This window comes from Trachypithecus francoisi, unplaced genomic scaffold (genome assembly GCF_009764315.1).
Source record: "Trachypithecus francoisi isolate TF-2019V2 unplaced genomic scaffold, Tfra_2.0 Lachesis_group8, whole genome shotgun sequence".
Lineage (NCBI taxonomy): Eukaryota > Metazoa > Chordata > Mammalia > Primates > Cercopithecidae > Trachypithecus > Trachypithecus francoisi.
This window is the reverse complement of record NW_022681473.1, coordinates 108,428,230-108,447,667: the sequence shown is the minus strand read 5'-3', so window position 1 is coordinate 108,447,667 and position 19,438 is coordinate 108,428,230. Positions and strand designations below refer to the sequence as shown.

The 19,438-nt window shown below is 48.5% G+C and overlaps 1 long non-coding RNA gene across 1 annotated transcript; it reads left to right on the top strand.

The window, feature by feature from the left end:
• The first annotated feature begins 1,044 nt into the window (after positions 1-1,044).
• LOC117080950 lies at positions 1,045-17,796 on the top strand. The gene is made up of 3 exons (XR_004436019.1): positions 1,045-1,270; positions 9,476-9,601; positions 13,418-17,796. It is a non-coding gene; the product is annotated as an uncharacterized LOC117080950 (long non-coding RNA).
• The last annotated feature ends 1,642 nt before the right edge of the window (positions 17,797-19,438 follow it).

The window sequence follows — 19,438 nt, the reverse complement described above, 5'->3', positions numbered from 1 at the left end:
AATTGTATGGTATGTAAATTATATCTCAACAAAGCTGTTAAAAAAGAGAGAAAGAAATAAACCTATAAAAAACATGATGATGCACACCTGTAGTCTCAGCTACTCAGGAGGCTGGGGCAGGAGGATCACTTAGCTTACGAGTGCAAGACCAGCCTAGGTTTTTTTCTAAGACTCCCATCTTGGAAAAAAAACATCTGAGGCTGTGAGAGAAGTGGCCAAGGTGTGGGTGGAGATAGAGTCTGGGGAATCTCAGCACACAGGTGCAGAGGAGACTATGAGGATGCGTGACCTTGCTTAGGAAGAATTTCCCAAGTGGGAAGATGGATGGGACCTGGAGGAATGCCTTCTAGAGGAATAGGCACTGCTTGGGTGTACCCCTGGGTGGGGTGGGAGAGAGGAGGCTGCACCAGTGTCCTCTGGCAGCACTCACAGCCCAGCAGGAAAGGGCACATCAGTGTTGGGATGGGGGGTTCTGATCATGGCTGGGCAGGTGCCCCACCCGCCTGCCAGACCGCCCACACGATCCCATGGAGATGAACAGCACTCGACCCACTCCGTGTCTCCCAGGAACACAGGATTGGAGGGGCAGAGCCAGGTCTGGACCTGGGTGGTTGCTACCTCTCTGGCCTTGGTCTCCATATCAATGGTATGAAGGTGGCGGTTTCTCCCTCACCGTGTTGCACGGCGTGAAAGTGGAAGTTGTGTTGAAAGCACACGGTGAGCATGCAGATTGGGGCCAGAATTCATCATAGCCAGCCTTGGTCGTCACTTCAACTGTGGGTAGTTGAACAGCATTACTGTTCCCATTTCACAGATGAAGAAACAGAGAGGCTGTGTGCATTGGTGACTTTCTAAAGGACACGTTGTGAACAGAGATAGGATGGGACCCAGCTCCAACCGTGTGCCCACCAGGTCATCCTTGTTGCCTCACGCCTGATAACCGAGCAGGGCTGGAAAAGTGCTGTTAACAAATGACTTCTTTTCGCCTTTAGGACAAACTTCTGCATATGTAGGCCTGGTGGCATTTCTCTTACCTTACAGGTGAGAAAACTGAGTCAAGGGACACGCCTGAGGTCCCACCTCTGACAGCGACAGGCCAGGACTGTAACTTTCCTTCATTCAAACCTGGTACCTACATGACTCAAGCAAGGGAAAGGTCAGGGCACCCCTGCCTCCCACTGGCCTTAGAGCAGCCACACCCATGATCCTGAGCCTTTTGGACTCTGAGATACAGCAGATCAAAGGCCTTGTGATAAAAGTGGAGACTTAGGTAGGTACTGTGGATGGGGAGGGCATGCAGGTTGGGGTACGGGTCTAGGGGCTTGCAGACTCCATGTCGTCACCTGCAAAGCCAGTGTGAGTAGCCAGGCAGCCCTTTCTGTGGATGCTCTGCCTCTCCCGGAGGCTGTTGTGGGATGAAGGAAACTGGAGCCTCTCTGCCCAGGGAAGGTGGCTGCATTTCAAGCGGGAATCATACAAGCGCTCTTGATAAACAGCAGGTAACCCCACTCCCAGCAGCTAACAGGATTAGTCTAAATGCACACAGATGCAGCTGGGCAAAATCAAAACACAGAACCCAGGTTAAATCATACCACTTAACAGGAGCCCTCAGAGCCTCAGAACGCGTCACCTGACTGGTGCCCGGCGTGGGGTGGGGACGTGGGAGGAGGCCCTGTTCGCTGATGCTTGCTTTTGAGGGGCTGTGGAAGCCCTGCTGCAGTGTGGGGGCCAAGGGAGCCCTGGGGCAGGGCTGCGGGACCAGGCAATGGCGCGTCGGAAGGTCAGGTGTTCAGGCCGCCATGGCTGGGAGCAGGGCTGTCTCTGAGGGCTTGGAGTGGCAGGTGGGGTGGTCAGCCTGGAAGGCCGCAGCAGCTTCACGCTGTGGGTCAGTGGGAGAGGCCTTCAAGTGCTCCTGTTGACTCCCACTCCCACTCAATCAGCCCTGTCCAATGAGGGGTCCCATCCCAGGGACGTTCACAGGAAGGAGAGAAGCCGGGGCTTTGGGTAGCTCTGGCATTGCTTGTTCTGGCCTCCACAGGGAAAAACAGAGGGAACACCACACCCAGACTGCCGCAGCCCTACCCCACTCCAGCCATTATCAGCTGCTTTTACAGTTGAGGACGCTGAGGCACAGCCAGTTTTCAGGTCACGCTCTTTGCCCTGCCCCCAAGCTTCCTCCCAAATCAAGGCTCTAGTGAGAAGCAAGTTCCCTGTCCTGCACCTGCCTTGGGCTCAGGTCAGTTCCATCCAAGGTCACAGCAGAGCCTCATTCCTCCCCAGGGCCCGGGGGCCGTCATCTGTGGGGTCCTCCATGAGCACTCTGTGGGGCCAGCTGCTGCGGGCTGGAAGGCCCCAAGGAGGAGCCTCTTGGGGAAAAGGAGAGTGGCCATGGGAATCACTTCCCAGGCTCCTCAAATGGGGCAAGAGCTGGGAGTTCATCACTGTCACCTCTTGGCCTCCAGAGTGGCCAGCAAGCCAGCGGGCGACCCCTTTTTCCTTGGACCTCAGGAATGATGGTAACAATTGCTAATGTTTACTGAGCACTTTTTCACCACTAGGATCTTAGCTAAGCCCTTTGAATCTACAATCTCCTCGAATGCACCCAGCAACTTTAGGAGCTGAGCATTGTTTGTGGCACGATCTCCATTACACTGAGGAGGTTCTGAGGTCACACACTGGGAACCAAACCTGGACCCCAAAGTCCTATGATGTCACCTTCCTAGGATTCAGTTCCATTCCCAGGCCCTTCAGGAAAGGGTAGTGGGAAGGGAACAGGTAGTGTCTGGAATCACAAGACTTGATCTCAAATTCCTGCTCGTCCCCACTAGCTGGTTCTATGGCCCCGGGAGCGGTGGCCATAGTCTTTGAACTCTTTGAACTCTTTGCTCTTTGAACCTGAAATTCCTGGTTTGTAAAACAAACACGGAGAAAAATCTTTGCCTTACCTGCACTGCTGCGTTGTGGGAATCAAATAAGAAAAATATACGACCGTGGTTTTCATGCTGCGAGGCGCCACATAAATGTGAGTTATTACACCACGCCCCAGAGCAGGCATGTTCCTGGCTCTGTGTGATTTTTGTTGTTGTTGTTAAAACCGTTAGGAACGATAATTACTTAATAATGATCCTATTCCTAATCCATGCACCTCTGTATGGGGACGTCAGTGCCCCTGGCATTGAGACATAATTGGTCTCTGCCCAGGGCCCAAGAGCAGGGGATAGTGCTCCCTATTTTGCAGTGGAGTAAACAGGCCTCCAGCATGAGCAAAGGGATGTCCAGAGTTCCTTAGCCCTCCAGGGTGATGTTCGGGGCTTAGAATCTGGGATTGGAGCCTTCCCTCTCCTGCTGCGGGGCTCCCAGGCCGCCCTGAGAGTGATTTACAGCAGGAATCTGCAGTGAGTGCTGTGTCAGCGCTCCCGGCTCCCCGCTCCCACCTTCCTGCTCTGTCTCCACCCCTCTCTCTGCCTTCTCCCCGTTTCTCCTGTGCTGCCACTCACCTCCCACAGCTGTCTTCCCTGGTTGCCCCTAGGCTGATTGAAGGCTAATTTCACCTCCTTTCTGGGGCTGAGGAGCTCACGCTGAGCTGTCAAGAGTGGCTGGGGAATTTAAGCGGGAGGCCCATGGGGAAAGCAGGGAGGGAGGAGTCCCTGTCCTTTGTCCCAGGCCATCAACCCTGAGGCCCTTCAGGTCCTCTTTCTGGAAAGGGTCAAAAGGGTACCTGAGGCAGAAAGGTCACGTCACCTCTTTGTGTTCATGTAACCTGTGTGTGGCAGAACCTGCATTTGAGCCTAGGTCTGTGGAATGCCCAGGTCCATGAGTGTGTCCAACACCCAGGATCATTAAAGCCTGGCACCAGGGCTGTGGGCAGAGCTGCCCCCTCAGGCCATGCAGACCCCTTCACAGAGATCCTGGTGCTTTGCCACAGCATCTCAGATTCCAAGTCCTACTGGGAAGGAAATTCGGGGGGAGTGTGCCAGGGCCAGGAGGGCAGGAGCAGACATCAGAGCCTCCTTCCTGAGCTTTGATCCGGGCTGGTAAGGTGCCAGACCACGGGCTTCTGGGGAGGTGTTGAACAGAGCCTGTGAGTGGGCACTGCCCAGGCAAACAGCATGTCACCAAATAGTGAAAACCAAACAGTTGAATATTCAACTTATGAAAGTCAAGGATTTGTTGTATTGCTAACTCATTTTTTAACATGCATAAAATGGAAACTCTTTTTTTAACATGCTAACTCATTTTTTAACATGCATAAAAAGAGAGACCCTTTAACTTGTCCAAGGTAACACATTACCCTCCTGGCACAGAAGCTAGGGTGTGGGTCACTCTCTGGCCAGTTGCTGCCTATGCTTTCCCTCCTTCCTCACCCCTTCCAGCATCCAGAATCCCAGGAGGCTGATCTGCTCTTGGCTTCAGGGGTGGGCCAAATTCAGAGTGACCACATTCAAGGCCACTGCTCAGCCTCCCTCCCTGGCCGCTCAGGGCCATGTGCTGCTTCTCCCTCTACACCCAGGATGCTCGTGGCCTGGGGAGGCTGGCGAGGACCTGAAATCACTATCATAACTCTCGTTTCTGGGACCAGAGGGTTAAGTGGGTACTTTGGAGGCGCTGGTGGGTACAGAAGGGATTTGGGGAGCTGGAACAGGACTCTGAGATTTAATGTGCTCCAGGGAGAGCAGGTACAGAATGGGAGGGGCAGCTGTGATCTTTGGGTCACCAGTCCCTGCCTCTCAACCCCTCTGTTGGCCTTTCCCTAAATTCAGGGGCAATGAAACACTAGAGCACTGGGCCAGTGGGGCCACCTGACTCTCCAAGGCCGGATCCTCCTGTGCTGACTCTGACAAGCCCAGCTGAGGAGGCTGGCACGGGCAGATTTTCCATCCTGTGGACAAACTTGTTATTTACATTGATTGGCGCGTGATTTACAGCTAATTTGTTAATCAACCACAGCCTATGCAACCTGGGTGAGCCTGCTTCTCCCTAATGATCCACCAAGATCCTGTTCTGAGAGGCTGGCCCAGGCAGGCTGTGGGAAACCGAGGGTGGTGATGTGGGCCTGGGATGGGGTGCGCCTCACACCCAGGAATGCCATCAACCCTCACTGCCCCCATATGAAGCTGCTTCCCCTGGCTCTCCTGGATTTTCGCCATGCCCTCCCTCACCCCATACCCATACCTTAAGGCCACTCTTACTCTAGGACAGCAGTTACCGGGCGCCTTGGGCATCTCACCTCACCCCTCTGGGCCTCAGTTTCCCATTTTTTGGTAGCTTACGGATCTCTGAGTGAGGAAGACGGGTAATTTCCATGAAAGCACCATACTAGTCCGGGTGGTGTTAGAGCTGGCATTTCTGGGCTCACGAGAGTGGAGCATTAAACCTTCAGTGATTTTGTGAGCTGATTGAAAAACATAGCTGTTGTTAGAAATTACATTATATAAACTACAATTAAATAAGTCATATTAAACATCAAGGTAATAAATACTCAGAACTCCTTACTTCCTAATTATTTTACTGCATTTTACTGTCTATGTTCGAGATTATTTCCATCTCTGGTATCTGTCTGGTGGAGAGGCTGTATGATGCCACACCAGCAAGCATCTCTTCCCAGTGCCACACTCAATGATGTCAGCTTGAAATGAGCCAGGGTAGGAATATTCACAACATAGAATTGACAAAGACTCTAAATCAGGGTTTCATTCATTGTTCTGTTCTTTATCCAGACTTTAAAAAGCGATGGAGAAGCTGGGCACGGTGGTTCACACATGTAATCTCAGCACTTTGGGAGGCTGAGGTGGGCGGATCACCTGAGGTCAAGAGTTTGAGAGCAGCCTGCTAACATGGCGAAATGCTGTCTCTACCAAAAATACAAAAATTAGCCGGGCGTGGTGGCACATGCCTGTAATCCCAGCTACTCAGGAGGCTGAGGCAGGATAATTGCTTGAACCCGGGAGGTGGAGGTTGCAGTGAGCTGAGATCGCACCACTGCATTCCAGCCTGGGTGACAGAGTGAGACTCCATCTCAAAAAAAAAAAAAAAAGTGATGGCGAATATCTTAATGATGCAGATTAAACTTAAAAGTGTGCTGTGTCTGTGACTATTACACGTCTATGAAAAATGAGGACATATTATTGCAGTAAGTGAAGACTAGTATCTGATGCCACAATGAAGTCACTCACATCATTGATGAACAAGGGAAGTTTCAACAAATAGTTCTGTCATTTCACTTTTTTTCTTTTTTCTTTTTGAGACGGAGTTTTGCTCTTGTTGCCCAGGCTGGAGTGCAATAGCATGATCTTGGCTCACTGCAACCTCTGCCTCCCGGGTTCAAGCAATTCTGCCTCAGCCTCCCGAGTAGCTGGGATTACAGGTGCCTGCCACCATGCCAGGCTAAATTTTTTTTTTTTTCATTTTTAGTAGAAACGGGTTTTCACCATGTCGGTTAGGCTGGTCTTGAAATCCTGACCTTGTGACCTGCCCACCTCGGCCTCCCAAAGTGCTGGGATTACAGATGTGAGCCACCGCGCAGCCCATTTCATTTTTTTTTTTAACCCATTAATGTAAATGAAAATATCAATCAGCATCGCTGTGGGAATTACACTGGCTTGTCAACTGCGATCATAGACTGGCTGCAAATACAGGAGTTCTGCAAAAATCAACTAAAGCGTTCTGTGAGAATCAGTTGTTATATGTAATTTATGATAAAGGATAGTATATTTTTATTATTATTTGTAAGATATATGCCACACATTCTTTAGACCTGTAAAATTACACACATACATACACATGTTTTTCCCAAAGAACCAGTTGTTAAAGATTTACCAGCACACCACCGACTGCACTCACGGGAGAGACCATTATTCTTTTCCTCTTGAGCCCCTGCTTCAGCTCTAGGACTTGTGTGATGTCAGCTCTTAATGGCTCACCCAGATATTGGGGAAGGAGCTAGAACTTGTACTTCTCATCATCGTTTCCAGCCCCCACCAGAGGAAGACTGTTTCTAGCTGCAAGGAGGCATTTCCCCCTGGGGTCCCAGCAAAGGAAGTGTCTTTAGGACACTTCCCTGGGCAGAGAGCAGAAGGACCCAGAACCCTGGAACTTGCCTGTGAAGCTCCGAGGCGTCTCCATCTTTGCTTGACTCCATCCACAGTCTGAGCCCTGGCGTCATCTTGGGTGGGGTCACCATGCCCTCTGGTCTGGACTTTGATGAGAGCCTCCTAACCGGCCTCCCTGCTTCTATTCTTGCCCGCTTTACAACGTGTTCTCCACATGCTCCCAGAGGGATCCTTTTTTTTCTTTTTTTAATTTTAAAAATGGTTTGTTTTTTTTTTTAATGGAGATGAGGTCTCACTCTGTTGCCCAGGCTGGAGTGCAGTGGTGCAAACATGGCTCATTATAGCCTCCTACCCCTGGGCTTAAGTGATCCTCCTACCTCAGCCTCCTGGGTAGCTGGGACCACAGGCATGCACCACCATGCTCCGTTTCAGAGGGATCCTTTTAAAACCTAAATTAGGCCAGGCGCGGTGGCTCACGCCTGTAATCCCAGCACTTGGGAAAGCTGAGATGAGCAGATCACGAGGTCAGGAGATCAAGATCATCCTGGCTAACGTGGTGAAACCCTGTCTCTAGTAAAAATACAAAACATTAGCCGGGCATGGTGGCACGAGCCTGTAGTCCCAGCTACTCGGGAGGCTGAGGCAGGAGAATCACTTGAACCCGGGAGGCGGAGCTTGCAGTGAATTGAGATCACACCACTGCATTCCAGCCTGGGTGACAGAGCAAGACTTTATCTCAAAAAAACAAAACAAAAACAAAACAAAACAAAACAAAAAAACTAAATCAGATTGTGCTGCTCTTCAGCCAGAAACCCTGCAAAAGCCCCCCCCGGGTGTCTCCTCAGGCCTCGGGCTACCTCATCCCCATGTCTTAGGGCTCTGCCCTTCTCTCTGCTCCCTCTCTGCACCAGCCACACTGGCCTCTGCAGTTCCAGGCATCCCCCCTCTCAGAGCCTTTGCTCTGGCTGTGTCCTTGGTCTGGGATAATCTTCACCCAAATACCTGCTTGGCTCATTCCCTCACCTCCTTCAAATCTTCACTCAAATCTCACCTCCCTACAGAGGCCTGTCTTCAATTCCCTTCAACACGGTCCCTGACCCCCACCCCAACGCACCTAAGCACCCAATGCTGATCTACTTTCTGTTTGTTCTTAGTCTTTCTCACCTCGTAGTAGACGAATTTTCTTATTATCTTTGCAATGGAATCTGAGTTCCGTGAGGGCAAGGATTTTCATCTATTTCGTTCACTGATACACCCATACTCCAAAAGCCTGGCACATGCTGGGTGTCAGTAAATATTTTTGAAGAAATGCTTTGGGGAAGGAAGGGCAGCTTCTAGAAAGGAGCATGTGTGGAAGAGCAGAAAACACTTCCTTTCTCTATTGGTGCCAGGGTGGGAGGAGGCCAGCCTGCTCAGCCGGTTTCCCAGCTCCTCTCCCGCTCAGAGCCTCTGGGGCCCTCTATTAGTCAAGGCTCTCTAGAGAGACAGAATCAATGGGATGTGTGTATATATATGTATTAAGAAAGAGATTTATTCTAAGGAATTAGCTCATGCAATTTTGGGGGTCAACAAATCCCAAGACCTGCAGCCAGCAGGCTCGAGACGAGGAAAAGCTGACGTTCCAGTTCGAGTGAAGAAAATACCGATGTCCCAGCCTGAAGACAGGCTGGAAGAATTCCCTCCTAATTTTGGGAGGATCAGCATTTTTGTTCTATTCAGGACTTCAACTGATTGGATAAGGGCCACTTAGATTAGGGAGGGCCATGTGCCTTCTTTAGTCCAGCAATTCGAATGTTAATCTCATTGAGAAACCCCCTCGCAGACACACAGAATAACGATTGACCAAAAATCTGAGCACCTTGTGGCTGAGTAGAGTTGACATAAAATTCACCACTGCAAGTGCTTTGCCTGGCTCAGCCCTCACAGAGCAGGCTCAGGGACAGGTGACCTTTCACCAAGGAATAGTGCTCTATCGAGGTGGCCTGTAAACACCACTCTTTCTCTTCACCTGCTCTCCATGGGCCTGGAACCTGGGTAGAAGGAGAGGGAAGGTGGCCTAGAATGACCTTTGAGGCCTTGGCTCAGTCTTTGTTTTCTCATCTGTAATATGAACTTAAAACAATATCCCTTATCTCACAGTCATAAGGCTGAAATGAGAAAATGCTTTGGCAAACAGAATGCATTTTGCAAGCCTGAGGTATTAATCTTGCAAGCTACTCACTCCTACATGTCTCTGGCAAGTGTCTATCCACAACAAGGAAAGGGTTAAACCTGCCTTCTTATTTGTACAGTTTCTCATGTCCCTAGGAGGAGCAAAGAACAAGGCTTATAAATAGGACCAGGGTCTTTACAAATAACAGTAGCAACAACACATTTGTCTGAGAGGTTAGGTTGAGAATTGGTGCTTGCTCCATCTTGTGCCCTAGAGACAATCCTCGGACTGCTGAACTTCTCCACTCTCACGGCATTGCCCATCAGGAGGGATTGCAGTTCTGAACATGATGGATCAGATGCAATATCAGAGGAGCTTCATGTCTGCAGGCCTGTCCCAGGTGAGTTCTCGCAGGTATATCTGAAAGCCAGAGGATGAATGGGAGACCCAAGGTCCCAAATGCTCAAAGAATGTATGTTCTCAGTGGTGCTTCCTACTATCCTCAGCACATCATTCCTTCCTCCCAGCCCTGTGGGGTTGGGAAGCAGAAATGAGAAGGCACTTTCCTTTCTCCAGACCTTTTTTTTCTGGCTCCTCCACCCAGTCACTGGCAAAGCCAAAGTTCAGGTAGAAACTTGTCCAGCTGGATTGCCAGAACACCAATGCCATCCGCTGCCCACCTGTGAAAGCTGCCTGGCAAGAGGGAGCATGGATGCCTGTGCCATGACACCGGGTGACGAGAGGCACAGGGTGTTCCCAGCCCAGGGGCCTTTCATGGAGACAGATGACTGATGGAAACCTGCATTGATTGGGGCAGGGAAGTGTCTGTCCTCCTGTCCCTGCCAATAGCAGAGAGCATGGACTCACCCCATCCTTGTTCTCTGGGAGGACCACACCCCAATACCCATCCTTGGATACTGTCTGTGTTGGGGCTTCACTTCAGAGGTGGATATGAAGCTGCTTGGTTTCATCTCACAGTTGAGGTGAGGCTGATTCATTCATTCGATAGTTATTTATTGAGAGCCTGTTCTGCGCCTGTGTATTGGCACTGTTTTCAATCTGGGAATCCAAGAACAAACAACATAGACAAGGTCCCTTCTGTCATGGAAGTTACGTTCTAGTTGGGGAAACAACAGCACACATATGAACACGTGTAAAGAGGAGGAAAATGGCCCAGGTCTGGGCTTTGGATATATCACTGACTAGCTGTGTGACCTTGGGCAAGTAGTTTAACTGTTGTCAACCTCAGTTTTCTCAGATTTAAAGTCAGGAGGATAATAACAACATTGATGTCATGGGGTTGTTGTGAGAATTATTTGAAAGCATATGAAGTGCACAACAGAGTTCTTGGCTCACACTAGATGTCCTCATGCAGACATGCACCCATTATTGTTATTGCTGTTGTTATAGTTAATATCACTTACCTAGAAACGGAATCAGAAGAGACCAAAATGCCATATTCTTTCTTTCAGTGAAGTGACACCGGAAGGGGTGAGCCAAAAGCCATGTCTGTACAGCATCACAAGCTTTTAGTTGGTAAAACATCAATTCAGCCAACTCCTTGAGTGTTTGGTCAACAAAGGCTTTAACAACTGACTTTTTTTTTTTTTTTCATTGGTGGGATCAGGTGGTTGTTTGAATTAGATGAACCAATTGATTCTTCTAATTGGATGAATCAATTCATTGTTCTAATGTCATGGTGACCCAAACTAAGATTGGTTACAATTTTATCTAAGGCCCTGGGTACTTTCTCTTTCACGATGAGCCTTTTGGCCTGGTTCTGTCATAGTTTTATAGCTGTTAAAAACATGTGATTGAGTGTGAGGATGCACGTATGTGCATGTGTGTACATACACACATATATACACAAAAGACATGCCAGCCCATCACTATCCCTGCTGAGTTGAGACCAAGAGAATGCAAACTTTATATTTTGCCAACAGCTTTTACCTCTTCTCAGCCAGTTTTTTTTTTTTTTTTTTTTTTTTTTCAGAGCAGAAGCCAAAGAGCCAAATGGCATAGTCTGAATGTGGTCACTTTCCTGCCAGCCACTGGGCCAGACTCTGGCTGTTGGCACAGGGTTCTGCTGCCCGTTGTGAGATAGCATCAGCTCTGCCTGGCATGGAAAAGGGAGAGTTGGCATTGTCAGCCTGTAGGTGCTTGTGGGGAGGAGGTAGAGGATGTTGGTTACTGGCAGGCAAACCTGTTGCCACTAAAACTTGGCATGTCTGGGTGGCTTCAGCAGTCCTGACAGAGAATTAGCAGGGAGGAAGAGCTCCACAGAAGTGCCCGTCTGGCTCCTTGGTACTGTCCATGGAGAGAGATTTCTTCCTTGGTAGAGAACTTGGTACCTTGCAGAGGCAAATCTATTCATAGTGAGGTAAGTCTGTAAGTCTAACCATAATCCTAGGATAACTCTGACCCATCATCTAGGAGAGGTCTCCGAGGGTTCTTTTTGCCCTATGTGTGGGGAATACACACACACACACGCACACACACATATTTTAGATGGAATTTTGCTCTTGTTGCCCAGGCTGGAGTGCAGTGGTGCCATCTCGGCTCACTGCAACCTCTGCCTCCCTGCTTCAAATGATTCTTCTGTCCCAACCTCCCAAGTAGCTGGGACTATAGGCTCATGCCACCATGCCCGGCTAATTTTTATATTTTTTAGTAGAGATGGGGTTTCACCATGTTGGTCAGGCTGGTCTCGAACTCCTGACTTCAAAGTGATCCGCCCACCTTGGCTTCCCAAAGTGCTGGGAGTACAGGTGTGAGCCACCTTGCCCGGCCCTGGGACTTACATTTTCTAAGTGTTTTCTGTAGAAGCAGTAAAGGCTGCTTCTGAGCTCTTGGAAATTGGTGAGCTGGTAATGTCTTGAAAATTGCTCCTGTCTGCTCTGGGAGCATCATCTCCCCTTGTCACCCCAAGTCCTTGATGGAGTCCATAAGGGCTCTGCTTCCCTGGGCCAGGAGACAGGCGGCATACCCAAGCACCTTTCCTTCCACATGCAGACAGCCCAAGAGCACTGCCTGAGGAGCCAGGAGACCAGGATCCCAGGGTCAACACTGCCTTTTACAAGCTGTGGGACAGAGACAAGTTGCTTAACTTCCTCAGGCCTCAGTTCCCAGCTGCCCTACCTAAAGTGGTGAGGATTAAACGAAATACTACAGGTGGAAGCAAACTGTAAAAAAAAACTTCAAACACATGCAAGGGGTTACCTTAAGCTCTCTGCACAACCCTCCCACCAGATGAGCTCCCTGGGACGACTTTTTCATCCTGTCTTGTTAGAAAGCTGCTTACTTGGATAAAGCCCTCAGGAGATGCAAGATGTTCATCCCGAGAGAACCTCCACTCCCTCCTGGCCTGTCTGCCTGATCCCTAGATTTTTCTCCACCCTGAAGCTCTCAGCCTTCTCCAAAGCTAGTCCCTGAGCAAGCACAGACTTGAGCAGGCGAAGGGAGAGCCAGAACAACTACAGAAAGAAAAGATTAGGGATTCTCTTTCTATTCCTTTCTTGGTTTCCTGTTCTGAGATGGGTGAGGAGCCTGATTTATTTTTGACAAATGTATCTGCATTATGAATTATATTGGGGATGGAATTGTTACATTAAATCAAAGTTAATTTTCGACTTCTGTTCAGGGCGCCATAAATAATCAACTCCAGGATAAGGTTATGGACTGAAGTCACCCAAATTATGCTAATGAGGATGATTAAACTTTAGAATTCTAAGTTTCTGTAAGAATAACAATCAGTTAGCATTTACATTTCTGCCATGCCCTAGGATCTGCTGCTTTCTCTGAAGCTGCTATTAAATATAAATAATAATACAATTTTTTAAAGTCAAGTTGAGCCCTTCGGGGCATATTCTATTCTCTTTCCTGGTGCTCAGCTTCTGCAGATGTGTCTGAGGCAACCAGAGAAGGAAGGGAGGGTGGCACAGAGTCCACAGAAACTGCATTTGCATTTGCCTTAGAACTGCAAAGGGATTTTCAAGTTCTAACAGAGACAATAATTAAATTTTGCCCTGGTCCATTTGGTGAGGAATGCCAGGAAGCCCTGTTGAGCTTTAGAAGTGCTACCCTTAGTGAGCCGGCAATGATTTCCAAGGGATTTTGAATTTAGGATGGGGTAGCAATTCCTAGCCTTTTCTGCTGAGATGCTGTGTGTCTTCGGGTCCATTGCATTAACTTTATGTGCTCTGTTGTCCCTCCACAGGCTCTGGGGACCTTATAGAGGATGCTGCTGAATTCCCTAGCTTGGCTTACAGAAGAGCAAAAAGATTCAGTTGATTTCCAGCCTCATGTTTAGCCACCTGTTATCAAAGCCTGCCCCGAGAGATGTTCATCTCCTGATGTCTATGTGGGGCCCAGGTGGCTGCAATCAAAATGACAGGTCAGCTTAGAGGTTAGGTTGCTGGCTGAGTGGCTATTGTTTATCCTAGTTTCAATTTCATCGTCATGACAACCCACACAAGTCATTGTCCCAGCCGATGCCTCTGTGTGACGGAGTGTGAGGAACGTGCTTCGTCCCAGCTCGCTCCGCCTGACGGACGAAGAGCCATCTCTGCTCTCGGGTGGCTGCTCCTTTCTTTCCTCCACGTGTTCACAGTGTTCTTATTTTCTCCACCACTTACCCAGAAATTGTTTCTGAAAAGTGTCTCATTTCAACTGAATTTGGCGCAGAGCGATTGGGAACATTGCTCGGCTGGGATTTGCTCTCTCTCCTCAGCAGTTTTGCAGGCCTTATCTCACTCCTGTGGGCTTCCAGAACTGCTGGGACCCCTGGCTGAGATCAAGTGGGGGGCAGTAGATGGGAACCTGCCTGTTTCACACTCGGATCATCCAAGGGAAGACATGAACGTTCTGCACACACAACATGGTATAAGCACAAAACTTGCCTTAATGTGTCTTCCAAGCTATGCGGGACCCCTTCCTTGAAAATTTCAAGAGACAGATGGCTGGTGTTTCTGTTGTGCTCCATGGCTCTGAGAAATCCTGTGTCTGTGTGGGGCTGTTGAGATGCCAGCTCTGGATGGTAACATCGGTGAGCCTGGAAGGCTTTGCCTTGGAAGCATGGGGCCTGTGTCTACTGAGCTTCTCTTTTGGGTCCTCCAGCACTTGATGATTCTGAGAACACATGTTCCTGTACTTTAGGGAGCAGCCTCAAAAATGGACCCTTCTTCTTCGCTCTGGCATGGTGGTGATTCTGTCGAGAGGCACCTTGGGCCAGATTTATCCTGTTCTGGAGGCTCACAGGCAGGCCCAGCACTGAGAGAAACCCTGCCTGGCCTAACAAGCCTTCTCCTGAGGGTGACTTCTCCTGTGGCTACAGGATCATCTATGTTGGTCAAATGGATGGTACAAGATGTTTTAAAAAGATATTGGGATTGCTTTGACTGAAATAGAGGCTGTGAAGGACTGGGGTGCTCATTAAGAGTCTCAGAATCAAGGAAGGTTGTTATGGAGACAGGCTGATCACTGTTGTGGGAAATGCTGGGGTGAGGCAGATGGATCACTGCCGTGGGAAAGGCTGGGGTGAGGCAGGTGGATCACTGCTGTGGGAAATGCTGATCTGAGGCCCATGTGCATGGCCCCTGTTGTCATGGTGGGGATGGTGGGGAGACACAGAGTTGAGCCAGGCAATGGGAAAGGGCAGAAAGCAGATATGGGAGTCGAGAGCCGGGGCTGAGCCAGCAGAACTGGGAGCAGGAGCGCTGTTAGAAAGTGGTTTGATCTGGAGCTCAGGCCGACTGAGTTGGTCAACACTAAGAGCCAGCAGGCTTCACCTTCTTTACCTTTATTCATTCAACAGACATTTTTGGAGTATTTACTACATGCCAGGTGCTATTCTAGGCACTCATCAGTGAGTGGTCAGTGAAATAGACAAAAATCCCAACCCCAACAGGGTTTTACCTTCTAGTGGAGCAGCCAGGCAATAAGCAGATGACTTAGACATTCAGGATGTCAGATGGTTCCAAGTTCTGGGGAGGGGCATAGGAATGGTGGGGGTGCTACAATTTAAAACAGAGGGGTCAGGTTAGCCTTTGTGAGATGATGCTCCAGCAAAGAACTAACCGGGAGAGGGCTGGGGTCATGGGGACACCTAGGGGAAGATCAAGGCAGAAGGAGCAGCTAGGGCAGCACCCATGGGCCTGGTGTGCTGGAGACCAGGGAGGGGCCTGTAAGACTGGAATGGGGTGATCGAGAGGCGACCGCAGGGATGAGGTCTGAGGTGTCAGAAGCCAGAGCACGCTGGGCCTTGCAATCTTTGTAAGGGCTTTCTAGGTGGAATGGGAGGTCACAGGCAGGATGGAACAGAAGAGGGATATCATCTGCAGGCTCTTGCAGGATACCTCTGGCTGCTGTGCTGAGAATATGTTAAATTTGAGATGATCTGCTTAGATAAGTCCTGACTCTGCCACTGTCACTGGACCGAGAAGGTCTACATGACTACCAGACTATCTCAGCTCTACTAGGATTTCAACATCTTTAGGAAAATGTTGAATTGAATGTGTCACAAATTTGTCAAAATGAGCAAACTTATAAAGACGCAGACTCAGCTCAAAGTGAATATGACCTTGCCCCACTGCCCTCCCTGGCGTTAGGGACACCAACCACTGCCAACTCCAACCCCTGGCTCCCACCCCGGTCAAATTCTCCCAGGTCCCTGGAGCTTTTCTTGGGACTCCAGGGCCTCACGGCCACGGGCTGCGGGCTGGCCATGCAGCTCTCCACTCCACCACGAGGGGCGTCGTTCAGTCCACTGCACCACCCACCACCATCTGCTAGCTTCCCGCAGCCTCTGCTTTTCCCTCCTGCCCACCGGTGGCTCTCCAGGGAGCGGCGTCTGCAGGCCCTCTTCCAAACTGAAGGAATCTGTGTAAAACCTCCTGGTGCCTAACTCAGATCTGCTCAAGCTCCAGCAACTCCAGCTCCCTGACATTAGCTGGGCTTCCATGACCTCTTGGAGCATCCCAACCCCAGAGATTAGCAGCACCTATCATCTCCCTGGTTTTCTTAGGAGTTTTCATTTAAGACCTGCCCATTAGACCTAAGAATGCTCCTCATTGCTTCTCCCATGATCCCCAAACCAGGAAGGTTGGTGATAAGCCGCAGGGGTGTGTCATTCTTCGGCGGCCTCCCTCTCTAGGAGGAGGAAGGTACAGGAGGTAGAAGAGTTCACACTCCTTCCTGGTGGTCCAGCAGTTTGGCCATGGGGGTCTCAATGTTGTGAGAGGGGCTGGGACTATGTGCCCCTCACAGTCCTTCCCGCTTCAACATTTACATTGTCTGTGTGATGTCACTTGTTGGTGTCCAATGAATAGGAACTGATTGTCTTGTTTGGCCGGGATGGGTCTGGAGGTGTCTTTAGGGACACTCCTAGCTGAGTTTTTTCCACACCACTGACAACCATGCTTTGTGAGTTACCGGCTGAGGAGAGACCTGAGCTGGCAGAATCAAAGGACATGGGTTTAGGAAAGGATCCAAATTACATTGAGGGCGATCCCACTGCTGTTCCAAACAGTCAAATACCCCCTTTTGATTGAATAGGTTTGTTATTAAAAATGCATTTAAAAAAATGAAATCGAAAGCAAATCCCTTCAAATAAAATTTCAGCCTTGTCTTAAGCCCAGGGGTTTATTTGAAAGTTCCATCTTCTCACAAGTTGCACAGAGCTGTGCTGGAGAGATCATAGCCCTCTGTCCCCTGAGCATGATGGACCAGGAAGGTAGATATCAATCAGGTTTCCTGAAGTCTGTGCAGAATGCTCCTTAGTTATTTTCTGGATACTGACATGGGGGAGGTGATTGCCTAAATTGTGCTGCATGTCACTCCACAGAAATTCTCATATCCCTTAAGGACTGAAGCTTGAACTGATATGGAACCTGTGACTCAGTAGCAGTTGCCTGCTAGTCCCTTTTGGGCTTCTGCTCCTTTGTCCATTGCATCCTCTAAACTCAGCCCACCTGGTTACTTCATATCTGTTGGCAGATTGACTCCCTCCCTCCAGACCATTTTCAGTAAGAAGATCTTCCTTATTTAACTAGAAACAAATACCATGTGGCTTCCCTATGACCTGTATGCTGCCTTGATCTTCTACCCTTGGAAGAAACAGAAGGAGTGAGAGAATTATGTCAGCCAAGACAGCGTTAACTTTAATCCTACTTAATTCCAGCTCCACAATGAAAGCCTCACTTTGAGACTTGATTGAGGTGAGTTTAGGTCAAATAAGAGGAGGTTTCATTCAGTCACATCGTCATTTATTCAGCCAACATTCAAAGACCCAGGCACAGAGCTAGGAGCTGGGAGTCAGAGGAACAATACTTGGTCCCTGCCCTTCAGGGAGACAAACAGAAACAAATAGGAAATAACTGCAACATAGGCAATCAATTCTGAAGTGAAAGGAGGCAGGCGCCCATGCTGGGGAGAGTCACTGATGGACAGTTGTAGCTTTCAGGGAGGGACACAGGGGCAAGGAGAAAGCAGAAGAAACTGACTCGAGTTGGATTTTAAAGGCTGAGTAATAAACTCATAAAAGTAAAATTATGGGGCTGAGCGTAGTGGCTCATGCCTGTAATCCCAGCACTTTGGGATGTTGAAGGGGGCAGATCACCTGAGGTCAGGAGTTCGAAAACAACCTGGCCAACATGGTGAAACCCCATCTCTCCTAAAAATACAAAAAAAAAAAAAAAAAAAAGGCCGGACATGGTAGTGTGCACCTGTAGTCCCAGCTACTCAGGAGGCTGAGGCAAGAGAATCAGGTGAACCTGGGTGGTGGAGGTTGGCAGTGAGCCAAGATTATGCCACTGCACTCCAGCCTGAGTGAATGAACAAGACTCCATTTCAATCTCTCTCTCTCTCTCTATCTATCTATATATATGTGTATATATATGTATATAAAGTAAAATTAGGAGTTCATGACCTCCTGGAGAGATGACTAGCAGGAATTGCAAATGGATTCTGAAAGGATTTGGAGAATGTGGATATTATGGGACGAAGCCTAGACTTGCACCTGGAGATGAATGTTCAAGCTGTGTTTGCCAGGGTGTCATCCTTGGCAAATCACTCAACATCTCTGTGTCTTAACTTCCTCATCTGTACAGTGGGAAATATAAAAATGCCTGCCCTGCTTATCTCATGGAGCTGCTGGGAGGATCAAAAGTACCAGTGTACATGAACATGCCAGAAATCAGTTAAGTGTGAGGCATGTAAAAGCATTTTAAAGCATTATGTTTGGAAATAATTTCAAGTTTACAAAAAGTTGCAAAATGAGAAATAGTACAAAGAATATTCATATTCACTTTACCCAGATTTACTTATTGTTTATAGTTTAACCCATGTATTATTTATTCTTATTCTCTGTCTCATATATATGTATATATATACTATATGAACATGTGGTTATACATGTGTGTTTATACATAAATTTTTCCTGAACCATTTTTATATTATGTATATTATGGCTCTTTACCCCTGAATACTTAACAGTGTGTTTTTCCTAAGAATAAGAATATTATATGCCACAGTATAGTTAACAATTTTATACATTTACATGTATAAATCCATCACCCATATTACAAATTTTTTGCTTGGTCTAATAATACTCTTCACAGCATTCTCCCTTCTAGTGCAGGATCCAGTCTAGGGGGTCAGATACTGCAGATTTGGTTTTCAAGATTTTTTAGCTTCCTTTAATCTGAAACATCCCACAGCTTTTCTTTGTCCTGTGCAATGTTGGTATTTGTAAAGAATACACTGCTTCCATTTTTGCGTTCATCTACTGTTTCTTCATTTTTAATCTGGGGTTGTGCTAACCTCCCAACTCCAGCATTCTCTCTAATTTTACTAGTTGGACTTCAGAATTCTACTGCAACCAAGAGCTTTCCCTTCTTTTCTCTTTCTGTCTTTTTCTCCTTCTTTCTTTCTCTTTCTTTCTTCCTTCCTTCTTTCTCTTTCTTCCTTCCTTCTTTCTCTTTCTTTCTTCCTCCCTTCTTTCTCTTTCTTTCTTCCTTCCTTCTTTCTTTCTTTTGCACTCATTTACACAGCAACCAGGGAGCTCCTGGGATGAAAAGACAAGCCTTGTCTACAGAGCACGGACACAGTCATGTCTGGTGGAGGGGGAGTAGGGGGAGCAGATAACACAGAGAGTGACCCGGCACTCACAGAGAACTCGCCTGAGTGGGCAAGCCGGACCCAGTCCCTGGCCCCGCCGTTCATACAGGAGTGTGGATACTTC